Source organism: Myotis lucifugus, unplaced genomic scaffold (genome assembly GCF_000147115.1).
Source record: "Myotis lucifugus unplaced genomic scaffold, Myoluc2.0 scaffold_15, whole genome shotgun sequence".
Classification (NCBI taxonomy): Eukaryota; Metazoa; Chordata; class Mammalia; order Chiroptera; family Vespertilionidae; genus Myotis; species Myotis lucifugus.
Window position 1 is genome coordinate 5,914,995 of NW_005871063.1, and position 18,366 is coordinate 5,933,360.

Genomic DNA, 18,366 nt, shown 5'->3' on the forward strand with positions numbered 1-18,366 from the left:
GGCAAGAGTGCTGTTGCTAGATGATAATGTATTTGTCAGAATAAATTTTGGTAATTTTTTCTGTTTCTAAATGTAGAATTTTCTCACTGTAGACAATTTTAAAAATACTGATAATTATAAGCAAGGAAACAAGACGAGAATACGCTTGAGAACTCCAAGCAAAAGAAGCCCAAATGTCAAGGTCACGTGCATCAGAGCATGCGGGCTGGGGCTTACCGTACACTAGGCCTGGGGCAGCAGGACTGTTACAGGCCTCCTCCACTTGGGGATGAGGCTCCAAAGTGCCTCTGCCTTTTGCTGAGGGTGTTGCAGATGTGGGAGGCGGGGGTTGCAGTTTGTTTACCCTAAATGTAAGTCGAGTGCTGCATTTGCAGTGCTCCGTCAGTATCTGGCCTAAACACTTAATAAATGTTTCTAAAATAAAAAGTAGGTGAAGGTCTTGAACACAGGTGTTGAGGAAGTCATAGAGGTCTTCAGAACATAGAGCTGAGCAAGGCTGGGAGGGTAGGGATTAATAGAGACAAAACGTGAAGTTAACCCAGTGTTTTTGACTAATATTGGGAAATGTATTAAAGTCTAACACAAACGTCCTAAGAGCGAAAGGCTCCTTCTCTCTGGTGCTTTATTGATGAAAAGCATCCAGTTTGGGTGCCAGAGGGACTTGGTGTAAAATTCTAGCCCTGCTATTTCCTAACCACTTGAACTTGGACCAGTATGTCACCTACTTCAATTCTTACGCTTTATGAAGAATGATAGAGATCTTACATAAGACAGAGTGTGCAAAGCATTTTGACATATAGTGGGGTTTGCAGTTACTCCCCTTTTCCGTCCCACCCTCTAGCCTTTAGCAGGGTAACTGAATCTGGCTGCTGGAGTAGGGACCTACCCATGCGCTTTCCCCCCGTGAGAATGAGCTCCCAGGCGGGAGATCTTAGCATGGTCATTGCCAGCCCTCCCAGGATAAATGTTTCTTACACTGTATGTGTTTTTCAGTGACATGAAAAAAATGTCAAGGCATAAAGATAATTTGATTATAGATTTTAGGGTGTCAGACATAGTCTTTTCATGCATGGAGCAATTCCTGTAGACTGACCTGAGGTTCCTATCATTAATGTCAGCAGCAGAATTGATCATATAAGGGAATCTTGAGACTTGTATTGGAAAATTGACCATGTTTCCAGGGAAAAACCTTGAAGTGGGCCATTGTAGAGGAAGGAGTTAAGATGATGGTCAGGTTGGCAGGTTACTAGGTGTGAGGATGACTGGTATTTTTGTAACCGTTTTAGAGCTGTTTCCAATGGCTATTTGTAGGAAACCAGTTCGTGCTGCATTCTGAGTTCTTGTTACTGTCCCTGCTACCTTTCTTATTCCTGACCTGTTTTCTCCAGGTCTGGAAATTTCTTGTCTCTTGGAGCCTAAATTATCCCTCCTCTAACTTTGTCTGGAATTTTATGATGCTCTAAAGGGATAGAATATAACATTATGCATTGCCAGTAAGTCATACTTTCAACAAGCTGCTGCAGCCTGTAGCTGGTTTCAGCTTTATGTTTTAGGTCATGAAAAACTTCAATGCTTCACTTAGTTACTTAAGTTATAAATTCCATACAATATACTTGCATTAAAAGGAGATTGTGGCACTACAGCTGAGTTTGGTCTGGCTTTCCTAACAACATATCTAAAATTGGGGGGGGGGGGCTTGAGAATGACATACCAGAACTACGTAGTGTTTTCCGTGTTGGTTCCAGGTCTGTTTTGTGGCCAGGCATGAAAAGGTATTAGGAATTTGAGTCCTTTCTGTTCAAAGACTTTTCTTTATACATTAGAACAGGAACCAATTTTTAAAGGGCCTCTCTTCTTCTGGCCACAAAGCTCCTTGTTCTAACAATCTAATGGCATGTGACAGGTGAACCAAGCAAGCGACATGGCCACACCTACCTCAGGAGGGCAGACGACTGCAGTCCTGATCTGTCTCAATAAGGCAAAGAGCCAGTGAACAGCCCTCATGATTCTGGGGTTCTCCTTTGTGGCCGCCCTGTACTCAGCTCTCTCTCCCTGCCATAGGCAAAGTGACACCTCTTCCCAAGGTCCGTAACCCAAATTGCCCTGTTCAGTCATAGCATCGTGCTCACAGTTCAGTATTTCTTCACCAGATCCAGATGTGGCACCTCTGGGTCTGGAGACTTCATGAACTCAAAAGACCAGTGTTCTGTCCCTTGTGTCCCCTCCCACCTTGTGGAACTGGGAAAGATAATGCCCATTCAGAAAGGGGAGGGATGGGAAATGATAATAATAAAAAAAAACACCTCCCAAAATTGTATACCCACACTTTGAATATTATAAAGGCAGTGTTTATTAAAATACATTTCATTTTCAAAACTGAGCTATCAGTTGTTAAAGTGTGTCTATATTTTGCAGGGACACCCTGTATATAGCAGTCCCAGAGCAGTAGCAATTCTGAAATCCCACTGCACAGGCATTTTGGGGGATCTCACCTTGGGTTGGAGAATGTTCATTTATTACGCCCAGCCCAGATTCTGCTTCCTGGAGGAGCCCCCACCCCTCAGTCCGTTGTTCTCCATGGCTATTGGCTCCTCCCTTTTTTCCCCCTTCCCTTTCTGGTAACTTCTTGGCTACCCTGAGGTTGGCCGGGAGAACAGGCCTTCGTTGGGGGCAGCTTCCTCTGTCTGTAGGGTCGCGGTCCTCTTTTCATCCAGACGGCTGGTTATTTTGGCATCACAGCTCTCAAACATGGCACTCACTTCTTCTCTGATCCTAGTCAGCTTCATGTATCAATAGCCAGGCCTATAATTTTGGCTCGATAGAACTTAGCTTTTCTATCTTTCTCATTTACCTCTCCATGTACCTCCTCCTTCTTTACTTATTTGAGGGTATCTTTTTCTCCACCGGCTTTCAGTTGGAGACCCACCCCTTGTCTCTTTTTCCTGAACCATGCATGTATCCTAAGTGAAAGAATGTGCTGAGGGCCACAGTAATCCGCACAGGGGTGTTCATGTCCGGTGGCTGCACCCTTGATTTCATCCTTAGCCGAGGTTGAGTTTTAATCAGCTTTTGTCCCTTCAAAGGCCTTCTTCGTTTTATTTTTAACCGTTTGGGGTTGAGGAGTTACTTGCCTCTTCTGGTCTTTTAAGTCTGAACTTGAACTCAATTTTCTTACATTCCTGATGTAAACCAACCAATTATTTTTTGATATCATTTCTTTCTTGCTTGGGTTTCTCTGATCTTACTTAGTCATTTTTTTATCCCATTCCTTTTCTTTTCTTTTTGCTTTTTCATCTAATCTTGTTTTCTACCAGTTTCATAGAGGCCATGTCCCCTGTGCTCTGTTGAGGGTGCCAAACTATTTCCAGACTTTTCTTTTGGATCCATCACTATGTCCAGGCAGAAATCTTTGAAGATTTCAGAGGCTGTTCCTTCCCTCGACTGGAACATTTTCTTTTGCACATGGCTTGTGTTTTTTTCTTCTCTGTTTTTTTCACCCGTTTAAAAAGTGAAATCTGCCAGATGTGTTTTCTAACAGCAAATAGGCTCCCTTACCATCTGGATCTGCAGCCCAGGGTGGGTTGACCTGCACAAATCCCAGTTCAAGTCTCAGTTTCTAGAAGGCTTTCGCTGAGATCAAATCTTTACTAACCCTCCCTGCTTGATCTTTTGGTTTGGTTGGAAAATATGGAAACAAAAATGTAGGGCATTTGCTGCCACCAGGATTATTTTTTCCTTTATTGTCTGTTACACGGCTCTGTTTATAGGGACTGTCCTTAGAGTGTAATGTGTCCTTGCAAGTTCCCTTGAACTTCTTTTCCAGTTGTTTTCTAGGAATTGTTGGCCTTTTTGAATGTGCAGGGATGGGAGGTTGAAGATGAGGGGTGTGTGTGTGTGTGTGTGTGTGTGTGTGTGTGTGTGTGGTTTGGGGGTAGCACACAATAATCTCACCAACACAAAGATCTGCCCTGATGGGGATTTGAAGTTGGCTTCAGCTTTCCAGTGGCTACAGCTCTTGAGTGTCTGAATCCGATCACCAACTGGAGAGGGTGTCTGACATGCCTTCTTTTTCTCAGGCGGTCTCAGTTCTATGAGCCTCAAGCTAGTTATGACATCATGACAGGTTCTTTTGGTTTTGTTCTGTTTTTCCTTTCCTCAGTCAGTGTATGATTGATGTTTATGTTCAGCGAGATCCTTCCAGGTTGTGGTGCTATCTGTTGATTTTCCTTTTTCCTGGAGTGAGTTCTTGGATTGTTTCTTGCATGTTCAAAAATTGAGAGAAGTTGACAGGATTCACTTGACCCTGGAAGTCCATGCACCTTAATTTCTGGCTTTGTCTTCTGACACCTGGAGAGGAGGGCTCGTGCTTTTAAGTCTGGTAATAGAATTCCTAAAAAGTAGTTATTGTGATATCTGTATATTTGGCTTGCTACTAGAAAGGGTAGGAGTTTTACAGTTTCATTTGCGTTTGACATTATATAGTGTTTCTGTTTCAGATCCTGGCCGCAGCGATGTTTCACTTCTTCAGGAAGCCTGTGGAACCGAAAAAGCCCTCGGTGTCAGACACGGAAGCACCTGGGATTCTTCAGTCTGCAGGCCGACGCTCTATCCACTGAGCCAAACCAGTTAGGGCTATTTTTCCTTTTAAAAAATCACTTGAAAATTATAGGATTTATTTTTTAAAATTATTTCCCAGTAATTCCAGAATTAATTTATATTAAATCTATAAAGTTCATGAATCACTTAGAATATTGTCATCAAGTCATACTCTTCTTATAAATTGCTTTGGCCGTGACCTGAAAATCAAATTTATAAAATTATCCCGTTTTTCTCTCTCTGATATGCCAGTCAACCTCTTTAGTTGTGAAAAACCAAAATTCATGAAGAATCCTTGATAATTTCAAGTTGTTTTATAAATAACAAGCCTTGCTTTTTAAATTCGCATCTTAAGTTACATTAGGCATCTGAAATAGAAATATTTGCTGAATGCAATACACTTTTCAATCTAATGTTAGGGTCTCCTAAATGTTTAAGCCTAGTTTATCTCCTATTGTAAAATTATTACTACTATTTATTAGGATTTAAGTGATTTTAGAAAATATTTCTTTCAACCAGTAGCTACGCTTTTCCCCTGGGGAATTCTGTAGAAGACACACAAACCTTCCTTCATGTCATGGTGTCTTTCCCTGAGGAGGAGATGTGGATTCTGGTGAGGAGGACAGAACCCAGTTTCCCCCAGTGGCTCACATCCTCTCCCACCTGGACCTCCTCCCACCAGATCCGGGCTCCTCTCTGAGATGATGTGCATGCACTCATAGAGGGTTTACTCTCTGGGATGTTCCTCAGATGTCTTCCCTTCCAGAGTCTGGTTTCCAACCTCTTCCTTCATCCTGACCCAGTCCGACTAGGGTCCCCCCGGGCATCGGCAGGAGTTAAGGGCGATCCTGAATTTTCAGCTTAGACCCTCTGGCAGCCAGGCTCCCGCCATGCCTCGACCCCACACATTCACAGGTCTGGTGGGTGGCTCTCTGCCTCTTCAGCCTTTGTCTGTAGGATCCGGTCCCTTGCAGACAGGACACGGGGGTTTTCTCTCTCCGGCCCTCTTCCAGTTCTTGGCCTGAATCTCCGGAAGATCAGAATAGATTTTCTCCAGCTAAATGTTACCTTAGATATCGCGTCTTCCACAGTCAGGCTCTGGCAGGCCTGTGTGTTTTCCCGAATCTGCTTCTGTGACCAGGGACAGGGGCCGTGGTTGGGGCACTCAGAGTTGTTTTTTTCTCCGACCAGATCCCCTACACCAGAGGCAAAATAGTGGGGCGCAGTCTGACCAGGGCCAGTGAATTTTCTGAGGAGCCTTTTGACTGGGGTACTGTGGGGTGTTGTGGACACGACTGCTTATCAGGCCTTTCTCAGCATGTCAGGAATTAGTGCCTTGGCTTCCAAGTCAGAACTGGCTCTGTGAACCCCAAGTTCCTTTTTTTTTTAAAAATTAAAATCTTTATTGTTGAAATTGTTACATATGTCCCCTTTCCCCCCCATTGATCCCTTATAGCCCTCCCCCCACTCCAGGCCTTCACCACCATATTGTCTGTGTCCATGGGTTATGCATAGTTGCATACAAGTTCTTTGGTTGATATCTTCCCACTCAGCCACCCACCCCCACCTTCCCTCTGAGATTCAACTGTCTGTTCCATGCTTCTATGTCTCTGGATCTATTTTGTTTCTGTTCCTTGAAAGCTGCCAATGTTGCTTCCCTTTCACATCATAATGTATTAGCCTCACTAACAGAAAAACTGCAGCGATGTCTCTGGTCTTCTGTGAAGTTTCTGCTTTCTCAGGAGTTCCACAATAAATTCCTCTCTCAGAAATATGCTTCCACAAAGCCTGATTTTTCCAAACTCTGTTCTGTATTCTTGATTTTAGAACACCTCTGTCGTCTTAACATAGGCAGCAGACCTTGCTTTTTCCTGTGTTTCATGGTTAGAAATCAGTATTATTCCTTTTGTTATCTAATAGCTATTTAAAGCATGTACGTTTAGAGAACTAAATAGACATAAGACAGATTAGTAGGAGAAAAGCATACAGATGATGTCCATGGCAGCCCTCGTAGAGGAGTGAAGACCAAAAGAAGTGGTAAAAACCCAAGTACTTATATGCCAGGTTGAGTAAAGAGGCCATTGTGGGGAAGTGACTGAAATATGTGGGGAGACTAGTGGAAGATCAGAGTTATTTTAACAAGTTCTGTCTGTATAGTTCTCTTGGCCTCGACTCCCCATCTCCGGTGATAAGAATGTCTCTTTCTTCCTGGCATCTTTCATATGGGGGTTTTATCTCTTGCTTTCAGTTCAAAATTATCCTTATGCCAAAGTGGCACATTTTTTGGGTGGTGTATCTGCCACCCTTCACCATTTTGGGCAAGTTATGTAACCTCCTGGGTGTCATTTAGCTTCTCTAGAGAATGAACAGGATAACAGTACCCACCCCATAGGGTCGTTGAGGGGATTCAATGAGTTAATGTGTGTACATTGCTTAGGGAATGAAGTGGTGGTATTCTCTCTCCATATACAGGTGAGGACGTAGGTTTTCCAAGTTCCTCCAGCTAACACATAGCAGATCTGAAATTAGCCCAAGACTTCAGAGCCTACCTCCTACCCTCCTAAACACTAAGCTATCCATTTTTTTAAATGTCACATTTTTAAATGTCATTAAAAGATGTCATTTTTAATTTTAAGACATTATTGACATTTTAAGATTAAAAAAAGAAATTGTGTTTTTTATTGTTTAAAAGAGAAAGTACTGATTTTTTGTTGTTATTTTAATAAAGGAGGGCGGTATATTATTGTTCATAAAGTTTGGGTTTAAATTTTGATACCCCCCAATTTTTACTATTAATACTTTAAGTATATGAAAATATTGCAGACATCTGTAATCTCCTTAATAAGGTTGAGATTGGAAGACGATATACATTGTTTAGTTAGTAAAAAAGGAATCCTTTGACAGTAAAGGACTTAACTGAATTGACTGATAAAAGTCAGTATGGATTATTAGGAATATAGTTCATTATCTTTAAAAATAGAATGATAATGTCTTCTTTTAAAAAAACTGATTTGTTCTGCTGAGTTGCTCTTTTTATCACATGGTTCTATACTGACATATACTATATCTGCTGTAGTCTCAGAGCATACTATGGAAAATATTTTGGAAAATGTCAAATAGGACAAATACTAGGTATGAAATGCTGTTATTAACATGGCCCCATACTTACACACGTGTATTTTGGTTATCATGTGTTCACATAACTTTCTTTGTCCTTGTGGCAATAGATAACATTGCAGGCAAATAAATGTATATGATTGCCTTTGTGTGTTTATTAATTTCTAAATGAAGCAACAAACTAAAGACTTAGAAACATGATTATATTATGGTAACAACTTCTTATCAATATGTAGTCTACAGAATTTTTTAGATTATCATCTTACGTGGCCTTTATAACCTGTTTCTCATAAGGTCAGAGTAAATTATGTTGTTAAAAGAATAAATTATCTATTTTTTTTCCACTTGAGAATACCTTTCCCCTAGGCAAGCTTTCCTGCTTAACACAAATAGGTCTTAGGCCGCAATTATTAAATGGTGTTGCTGAGTTGCTAAATTCAGGGTCAAGCAGAGCTTAGGCACTTTTGTTGATAATAGGAATATCTGGGCTGTTCATATACAATTAGCTCACTTTGGGATGGAACACTTTTTCTCTGTTGAGGTTTACAAAGACTTTGTAAAATGTCAAGTGTGCTAAATAAGAATAAGGGGAAAAAACAACCTGGTAGAAAAACATCCTTTCCCATGTAACCAGCTCCTATTCACATAAGAAGGTAAAGGCTGTTCATTCATTCAGTAATGAAGTTGAAGTAATCCTCCAGGGTACTCATTTTACACAAAAACAAATTGCAGTTACCATTTGCAGCACTGGGTGGCGATTTTTCTTAGTCTTCCCAAGCATGGTCCTATGCGTAGTCCCCAGAGTTTTCTTCTGTTACGACATGTTTAATTGTACTTTCAAGGCATCACCTTTAAGTTGATTACAAATTTGCTATTGTAGTGTGCAACCTCATAGTTACTTTAAATTAAGATAAAGGGGTATCTGTTGCTTAGATGTTGGCATATAATTTTTTCCAAAACTAAGACAAAAGCATGGATTAGCTTAATATGCTCTAGCTAAGTGAAGGAGAAATAGCAGCAATGAAAAACCCCCCACAGAATATAAAATTAAAAGGAATAATTTAGGTTACTGTTGTGTTCAGTGACACTGTTGACCAGATGTTGACTATAACTTTGAAGAATGAATTGGGCAAGCACAATTTCAGAGATTAAAGGAATCGGGTTTCAGTTCAACTGAAATTCATCATGTTTTTCAGAATATGCAGGTGCTTCTTAAAGTAGGGCCTAAGAACTTCTAGTTTCCATTAAGCTAATTATTTTGTAAACCTCATTGAATTTAGGATCAGAGTTTAGTAATTCACAACAGTTGGATGTCATCTTTTAAGTACTGATGTTGAAATATGTGATTTAGTCTCACCTTCTGTTTTCCAGGTTAAATGATAAATCAAATTTTGAAAAGTAGTGGGTTATTTTTAAGATCATTACCTACTGTATTCCTCGTCCTGGGAATCATTCAAACCATGTACACACACTAAATTCAACTATCATGTTTTTATATGGATCTTTTTAGGAAGGCTTTTCATCTCTGTATTCTTTCCTTTATTTAGAAGTGGAAATTGAATGGTGTACAATAAAAATTTACATTCCACGGAATGAGGGACAGTAAGTCACTTTGATCATTTGTAAGACTGAAGGCTTTAATTAAAACAATGACAAAAACGAAACAGATTTTCAGCATGTGATTCCTATTTTTGCTCCCTGTTCATAAGTATACCAAATCTTAAAAAAATAGTGTTTATGGATTAAAAAAGCAACTTACCCTCTTAACATCCCTTTACTCATATATTTGATATACACAAAAACTCACATGACAATTAATTTACTTTGCAATCTTTGTGTTTTTACTCTTGACCTTGCAATTCTAAAGCAAAGTGTGCCAGAATTTTTCTTTTTCTCTTTTAGTTAAATTTATTGGAGTGACATTGGTCAACATGAACATACAGGTTTCAGGTGTGGGTTTCTGAGTTTCAACTAACTTCATTATGCAGTTGCTTATTTCCCATTAAGAAATGTAGAATTAACAGAATTTTCACATTGTTGGTTCTTAATTCTGGTTCACCTGTTAACAACAGGCACTTCAGAGATGAAAGTGTTCAGGCAAGGCTATCCCGTTGCAGGGAGGAGAGCGGGTACCGCCCCAGCCTTAGCTCCTTGGATGTACAGAGTGAGGGCAGGGAGAGGTGCCAATTGTACTGTGAGGGAGAACTGAGCCCTCGGTTTCCTGCAACTTGTGAGAAAGTCATTCATTCTTACTGGGGCTCAGTGACTCAGCTAACTCAAATGCAGATCAGGGCTCTGTCTCCCTAACTGGGGTTCTAACCCTCCTGTGCAGCAGGGGGCACTTTGAATATATACTGGTGCTGAGACCACATCCCTACACTCTGATTAGATGGGCCTGGGATTTGGTCTGGACATTTTTTTTAAAAATTCCAGAGTCCCCAGGGTAGTCCTTGTGTGCATGCCGGGCTGAGAGCCACTGCAGTTCACTCTCTATAATTTAGTAATTGTACACCGTCCAATAATGTGTTTAAGACACTTCGCAAAAGACCTCATAAAAACACAGAGTTACAGTTTCTCTTCCACTGTACCTGAGCCATAAACAAACAAAAAGCAAATAAAACCCCAGAATTCCTAGGTTAAACACACTTCCTCTCAAACATTAAACAGGCAAAGAGCAGAAAGCTTCACATTCTAAGAAATGGAATCCGTTTCTAAGAGTAAGAGTAATTAATATACTTGGAACCTTAAATGTGTGTGTGTGTGTGTGTGTGTGTTTAAGTCAGTAGAGCAGTGGGGAAGTATTTTATTAAATTAATTATACAAATGTGAATGCCAGGTGACCTGTGATCTTTTTCTGCCTGTGATCTTTTTCTGTCTTAGCCATAGTACCTCTAGATGGACTTGAGGTAAAATTATTTGACAGATTAACACCCATAAACTTTTCAGGGCAACTCTGAGCTCCTTTTTCTTTGAACTAAAACCTTCAGGCAGTCATATTTTTAGGATAGCTATTTGGGGGTAATTGGCTGGTTTACTACGGTGCTGTTTCTTTCAGTAGGGAAGACAAAGTTAAGTATGCACACCATACTACATAAATGGAGTCTCCTCTACCGTTTCCCTGGAGCTTTCTAATGCTCTATCCACATCTGAGACTGTTTATCTGAAAAAGTGTGATGACTGCCTTTTATATTTTAGCTTAAAGTTTATTCTTAGTCCTTTTCTGTTGAGGAAATAAATAATGAGGATGAAATTTAAATAAAATGTACACAGTGTGAGCATGGTACTTTGTACTAGTCATTCATGTGGGGTTGGAAGACCTAAATATTTTCTTTCTGGTAATCTTAATACCACTCCAGTTGTCTTTTATATGTAAGTGGTTATGTTGTTCAGCTTCTATTTTTCCCCCCTTTGAATGCAACCAAAGCACATTTTGAAGGGAATAATTCCTGCTGGGTTTACATATTAATCTTTCTAAGCACGAATTTATGAAAAATTTAAGCATCTTGTTGTTTTATTGTATCATGATAGAATTCTGCTGTTACCCAAGAATATCTAATAAACCGAACCAGAAGAAAAACAGCTCAAATTAGTGTGATGTAATCCTTTCCTATTGCAGAGTCATCGAGTGAACATTCTGGATGTTCACCTGCTCTGTCCCAAGCTCTCTGCTCCTTGTTAAAGATGCTGCAGATTCCTGGGCCTGACCATACCTAGGGAAGCAGTCTTTGGAGCTGTAGCAATGCAGGCGACTTTTATGTGTGTTGATATTTATATTTGGGGATTGTTGGAATATTTATTTTATTCATTAAAATTTTTAAATTGATTTGAGAGAGAGAGAGAGAGGGAGGGAGAGAGAGAGACACACAGAAAGACAGAGAGACATGGATTTGTTGTTCCACTTATTTATGCATTCATTGGGTGATTCTTGTATGTGCCCTGACCAGGGAACAAACCTGCGTCCTTGGCGTATTGGTATAATGCTGTAACCAGCGAAGCTACCCAGGGCTGGAGTACTTATTTTATAATGGATGGTAGAAGAAAACCTTCCAGCTGGTGAGACAGACTGTGTAAAGTATGTAGATTCAGAAGAATCTGGGGTAGTTACAGGGCCAGTACAAAGTTCTTGGCTACCTAGAGAGGGTTTATCAGGGCCCCAGATGAGAAACGAGTCTAGAAAGGTGGTTTATTGTTGGGCCTTGTGTGTCATTCTGAGACATTAGAATTTTATCTCACTGACAGGAACTATCAGATTCCTGTCCATTTTAAGGCAGTGAAGCAGTGTTTTGTTACTTTTTTTTTTATCAGAAATTTATTAGCAGTTTTTTAAAATATATTTTTATTGATGTCAGAGAGGAAGGGAGAGGGAGAGAGAGATAGAAACATCAATGATGAGAGGGAATCATTGATCGGCTGCCTCCTGCATGCCCCTTTCTGGGGATCGAGCCCACAACCCGGGTATGTGCTCTTGACTGTAATTGAACCATGACTTCCTGGTTCATAGTTTGACGCTCAACCACTGAGCCATGCCGGCCAGGCTATTAACGGTTTTAAAAGCAGATAATTGTTAGTTTCACCAAGATTGAGAATGATTATTTCAATAACTGATTCCAGCATCGTCTCCTGAGTGCATGAGTGGAAAAGTGTGCAAGTATACTTGTACCAGGTTGACAGGTTGAGACAGCAAAACAGCAACAAACCAAATGCCTTGCATTATGGTATTAATGACTCAAGGAGTCATTGCTCTGAAACCTTCCAGTAATCTAAGTTAAATGGCTCAGCTCTATACTTACGGAACAACTTATTTTTATTTCTTGCCTTTATTATTTTCAGATGCACAAGCCGAAAATATGGTTGGCAGCATCAAAGGAAAACTGTAACCCTCAAAATAGTTTGTTGATGGATTGCTTGAAGGAGTTGAAAACTGATAACCAGCCATTTTCCTTGTTGCTATCACTATGTTCGGGGTTCTTAGTCACATTGTATTTGGGGGGCTGAGTGCAGTGTCTATAAGCCTCCTGATATTATAGGCAAAAATTTGTATTTGTATTTTTTTCTGGGGAAAAGGGTCCCTGCATTTAATCAGATTCTCAAAGGTCTGTGACCCTCAAAAGGGTAAAGAACCATTTTTCTAGATGTTGCTACATATACCAATGATCACTAGCCACTTGGGCTGTGGTATCATAGCATATTTTATTTTAATGTCAGTGGTAGCATAGTCATTGTCAGAAGTGGGTTACATATCATTGGCCATTTTTAAAAAAATATATTTTATTGATTTTTTACAGAGAGGAATAGAGAGTTAGAAACATCGATGAGAAAGAAACATCGATCAGCCACCTCCTGCACACTCCCCACTGGGGTTGTGCCCACAACCAAGTACATGCCCTTGCTTGGAATCGAACCTGGGATCCTTAAGTCCGCAGGCCGACGCTCTATCCACTGAGCCAAACCGGTTAGGACTATCATTGGCCATTTTTGCTAGTTCGGATTCAGGAAATAGAATGACTTTAGAGCAGCTAAATAAAAATTGGGAATAATTACTATAAGGTAAGATACACAGCAGACAAGATGTCTATAATGAGGATGCAATCTAAATGGCAAGACATACTAGTACAAAAATAAAAATTTAAATAACATTACAAAACAATGATATCAAACACTTAGGGTGTCTGATAGGATGACTTGCAGCATGACGGTCCCATACAGTTATTCGTTGGTTGTTTCTCTGTCCGATCCTGTCACCCTGGTATGAGTGTTTTATTTAGGGCATGAAACTGCAATTCGTTTTTTCATTTAAAAAAAAGGCAAATGAGAATGGAGATGTACAGATCCCAACCAGTGATTGGAGAACTTTACTCTTGTAGTAAACATGTACCAGGACTTCGTAATGACAGTTTGCTCTTGGTTTGCTGGCATGGACTTCTCACTGTGCTGCCCAGGATGTTTTTCTGTGCCTAGGCCTGCAGCCCAGGGGTTCCGTGTGCAGAGAGCCTGGCCTGTTTCACTTGATCTACATCCTGTTCACTCTTCAAAGCTCAGATGAAATTTTGTCGCTAGGTCTCTACAGTCTCTAGATAGCTCTCTGTTTGATCTCATAATGTCCATTTTCTGTTATCATTTATTTGCTTCTTACTCACATAGTGTCTTGTAACAGCTCCTATATTACTGTTTGGTAATGCATCTTGTCTGCTGTGTGTTTTACATAATGGTCAGCACAGTGACTTCCATGAATAGATCCTCAGGCCACATACTGAGGCTCTACTCCAGGTTTGGGAGTGACTTTTAAATCATTTATATTTGGTTAGGAAACCTGGTGATGTCTTCTGTTAAGGTATTTTTTTCCAGTGAAAATACTTCTTTGTTTAACTTATGACACCTATCACTTGGACTTAAATTGTTATATTATAATTTTATTTATTATATTAATGCCAGCTGAGCTAAGCATTCTTAGCAGGTTTGCCTACCCAAATTCATTACCCCTTCTTCCACACTTCAAAGTGTTCACCTCCCTCCGCATGGCCATGTGTTTCTGGGGAGACTGGCTTTACTCCCAGCCCTGGGGCCAGTTCTCATTTGTCTAAGCCAATAAGGGTGGCCCAGTCCCCTTGTCAGAGATTAGTTTCAGAATGGTTCCCTGTGACAGTTCAACTAATTGGATGAGAAGGAAGGTTGGCTCAGGGGCTCATGGGGAGATAACGAAGAGACAGCTTCCTCTTCCCCTGATGGTCCCTTTAACTGGATGAAATGCCTGATGAGGTTGTTTCCATTTTTGCCATCTTTGCTGAGGACAGGAAACCCAAGACGGAGGTAAACGTTAAAGACGGCGGAATAAAATGAGAAAGCAACCTGGTCCATGGTGACATTGTTGAACTGATATGTTTACTGGTCTGAGAACTGGTGAGATAATGAGTTCCCTGGTTAAAGTTAAGCCACTTTTAGATAGGTTTCTCTTATGTGTAGCTGAAGATGTCTAGACTGTGTGACAGGCATGCTTTTAAGGTTACATCTTTCTTGTTAATTTTTTTTTGGTAAAGCCCCTTTTAGTTTTTAATGTCCAGACTTTATGGAATATCCCCTCCCCCCCTCCCCTCTCCTCCCTTCTTCTCCCCTCCTCTCCTCTCATTCTTCAGTTGACATCCATATAGAGAAAGTTTATATTTATGTCCTCCAAAACTCAAGCTTTAACCAAACAATGCATGGAAATAGCCTGGAGTCACAGTTTAGATGAAGAGAGTGGACTGTCCCATGGAAACATCTTGAAAGATATGCCTGGCAACATCGAAAAGGATGTGCATCTTGGACATTGTTGGTACCCAGGGAGGCCAACAATATAGTGGTGAACTAGCATATTAACTGGTGGGTGACCAAGAAACTAGTTTAAGATACTGACATAATAGTTTACTACTTTCCTGCATTTTAGTAATGTTGTACAAAATTGGTTGCTATGTTTGAATTGATGTACAACACATTGTAATTTTCCCCTTTAAAGCAATGGGAAATAGCCCTAACCGGGTTGGCTCGGTGGATGGAGCGTCGGCCTGCGGACTGAAGGGTACCAGGTTCGATTCAGGTCAAGGGCATGTGCCTTGGTTGCGGGTACATCCCCAGTTGGGGGTGTGCAGGAGGCAGCTGATCGATGTTTCTCTCTCATCGATGTTTCTGGCTCTCTATCTCTCTCCCTTCCTCTCTGTGGAAAAATCAATAAAATATATTTTAAAAAAAAGCAATGGGAAATAGGCATTTTCTTACACATCCAATTTTCAGGAACAGTTTGATGTTATAGCAAGAGATACCTGTACTAATCTGGACCAACTATTTTATTGTCAGCAATCCTGCTGGTGCTAATAGTCTTCAACTTAATATAATCTTAAGATAATATAGTCTTAAAGCAATATGACTCACATATCTTTGTGTTACATATTTAGAAATGTACCATTTCCAAAAATGCTAAAGGCAATAAATGAAATCATAATCTTTTTTTAAAACATGAAACTTTTGGAGAAAACTTGAAATGTATGTTTAGTTTTATCACCCCAAATTTATAGTTCTAAAGTCGCTTTTTAAAGTTTAAAACAAATTATGTTTTTAACTGAATTGCATGTTAATCATGCTCAGTTTTCAAATTTTATCTTTATTATTTCTTAAATTATTTTTTCTTGACTGTATTACATATGTCTCCCTTTTTCCCCCATTGACCTTTCCTTGGCCGCTCTCAACCCCCAGCACATGCCCTTACCCCCTACTTTCTGTGTCCATTGGTTATGCTCATATGCATGCATTTAAGTCCTTCAGTTGATCTTTTACCCCCCTCCTCCCCCTCCCCTGTCTTTCCTCTGAGGTTTGATGGTCTGTTCAATGTTTCGATGTCACTGGATCAGTTTTTGTTGATTAGTTTACATTGTTCATTACATTGTTCATTATAAGTGAGTGAGACCATGTGATACTTATCCTTCTCTGACTGGCTTATTTCGCTTAGCATAATGCTCTCCAGGTCCATCCATGCTGTTGTGAATGGTAAGAGTTCCTTTCTTTTTACAGCTGCGTAGTATTTCATTGAATAGATGTATCACAGTTTTTTAATCCACTCATCTGCTAATGGGCACTTAGGCTGTTTCCAAATCTTAGCTATTGTAAATTGTGCTGCTATGAACATAGGGATGCACATATCCTTTCTGATTGGTGTTTCTGGTTTCTTGGGATATAGTCCTAGAAGTGGGTCAAATGGGAGTTCCATTTTTAACTTTTTGAGGAAACTCCATACTGTCTTCCATAGTGGCTGCACCAGTCTGCATTCCCACCAGCAGTGCATGAGGGTTCCTTTTTCTCTTCATCCTCGCCAGCACTTGTCATTTGTTGATTTGTTGATGATAGCCATTCTGACAGGTGTGAGATGGTACCTCATTGTCGTTTTGATTTGCATCTCTCGGATGATGAGTGACTTTGAGCGTTTTTTTCATTTGTCTCTTGGCCTTTTGTTCTAAAGTCACTTTTTAAAGTTTAAGACAAATTATATGTTTTTAACTGAATTTCTTGTTAATCATGCTCAGTTTTCAAATTTTAAATAAGAGTTTTTAAAGGCAATGATAAAAAATTTATTAATTCTATTGTTCCATGTTTGAATTTTTATTATCAATTGAGCTATGATTGATAACATTCTACCATTAGAGGGTGGGAGTGATACAGTATATCATTTTTAGGGCTGGAAGGAGATCTTATGGATAATTCTAAACAGCCTCATATGTGAATATTTTCTGATTGAGAGTTGCATACTCAGAATACTTTTAAAGTACGTAAATTTCTTTGTTTGCTTAGGAAGGGTCATATAGTGAGGAATATAGTATAGAAGCTACCTTATATAAAATACCAAATTATGGTATGAACCAATTATAGTAAAAGCATTGCCTTTAGAGTGAGATATAAATGCCTTTCTAGCCTGTGGGCATCTTTTCATTGCTAGCATTGGGTTAAATGTACCACCACAAAAATTCAATTACGATTCCTACCTATTATGGAAATACGCGAATGCACCCAAATATATTTTGATATTCTCAGTTCAGATGTACGTAACCGTTTTCCATTCCCCAAAGCAGTGCCGTTTCTTTCTGCTGTCTTTAGGTCTCCAGGGCGATGTGACCTGGAAGCGTGTGGAGCTCCAGGTGGCACAGACCTGTTTCTCAGGTGGTGTCCTGGGACTGGATAGTTTGTAGGAAAAAATAAGCTGATGGAATTTCAGGTTTTCCGTTAGAAATTTCCCTTTTGTTCTAGAGAGAGAGCCAACATTAAGGTTACAAGCAGGTATTAGGCAGATAACATGCATGACTGAGGAGCAAATAGTCATTAAAGGGGCAATTTGCAGAGAGGCCATCACATTTACTTGTATGGCTGTTTTGTTCTTTGAACTTTTGTAGTCGGAGATGTTTTTATATTCTCTTTTATAAGCTATAAAATAAAGTAAACTGGACATTAACAGCAATTTAAACTTAAGGGAACTGAACATATAGTTTGTATATAATTTAAAATATCAATACTTCATCATGTTCTGCCAAGAGCATTTTGTCTTCCAGGCACTTCTTGACATTCACTGTGTGAAAAGATGACATTTTATAGGAGATGGGAACTCTGCTGCTTTCCCCCCTCGTTTTGTGGAGATCTGGTTACTTTGCTGGGTCACAGGGTCCTCATCTGGTGAATGAGGGACGAAATTAGATTTTTATTTCTAAAGTTTTGGTTTGTTTTTAATAGCTAAACATTTCAGTGATACTTTTTTTGTTCTGTATATTTAAAGAGACTGACAGAGCCCTCCATGTATTCTGACCTCTGTTGGAATAACCGGATGGTCCTGAAGTGTTTTCTGTTACATTGAGCTCTTTTTCAGAAGGGGCCAGTAGTCGGTCCACCAGCTGCCAAACAAAAGTCAGTTTGAAGATTTTCTTTTAGTTAAAATGTTATCTAGGCAGTAGCCCCAATTTAGCCCTGACTAATCTCTTGTTAAAATACTCATGAAAACAGAGAAAGTCTTATAACCGTCCCAAAACTTAAGGGTGACAGACAGGTTAGACTGAGCAAAAACTAGCTCATCTTCTATTCATGGTACAGTGTGTTGAGAGTTAGTTACATTTTAAAAACATAGAACTTGGCCGTTCCTCTCAAGCC

The 18,366-nt window shown here is 39.8% G+C and overlaps 1 protein-coding gene across 1 annotated transcript in view; it reads left to right on the forward strand.

Annotated features, from left to right (window-relative positions):
• The first annotated feature begins 11,448 nt into the window (after positions 1-11,448).
• UMAD1 (UBAP1-MVB12-associated (UMA) domain containing 1) overlaps positions 11,449-18,366 on the forward strand; it is a 152,821-nt gene continuing 145,903 nt past the window's right edge. The window contains exon 1 of the mRNA XM_023750754.1: positions 11,449-11,469. The gene's annotated coding sequence lies outside the window, so the exon portion shown is untranslated. The remainder of the gene's footprint in view (positions 11,470-18,366) is intronic.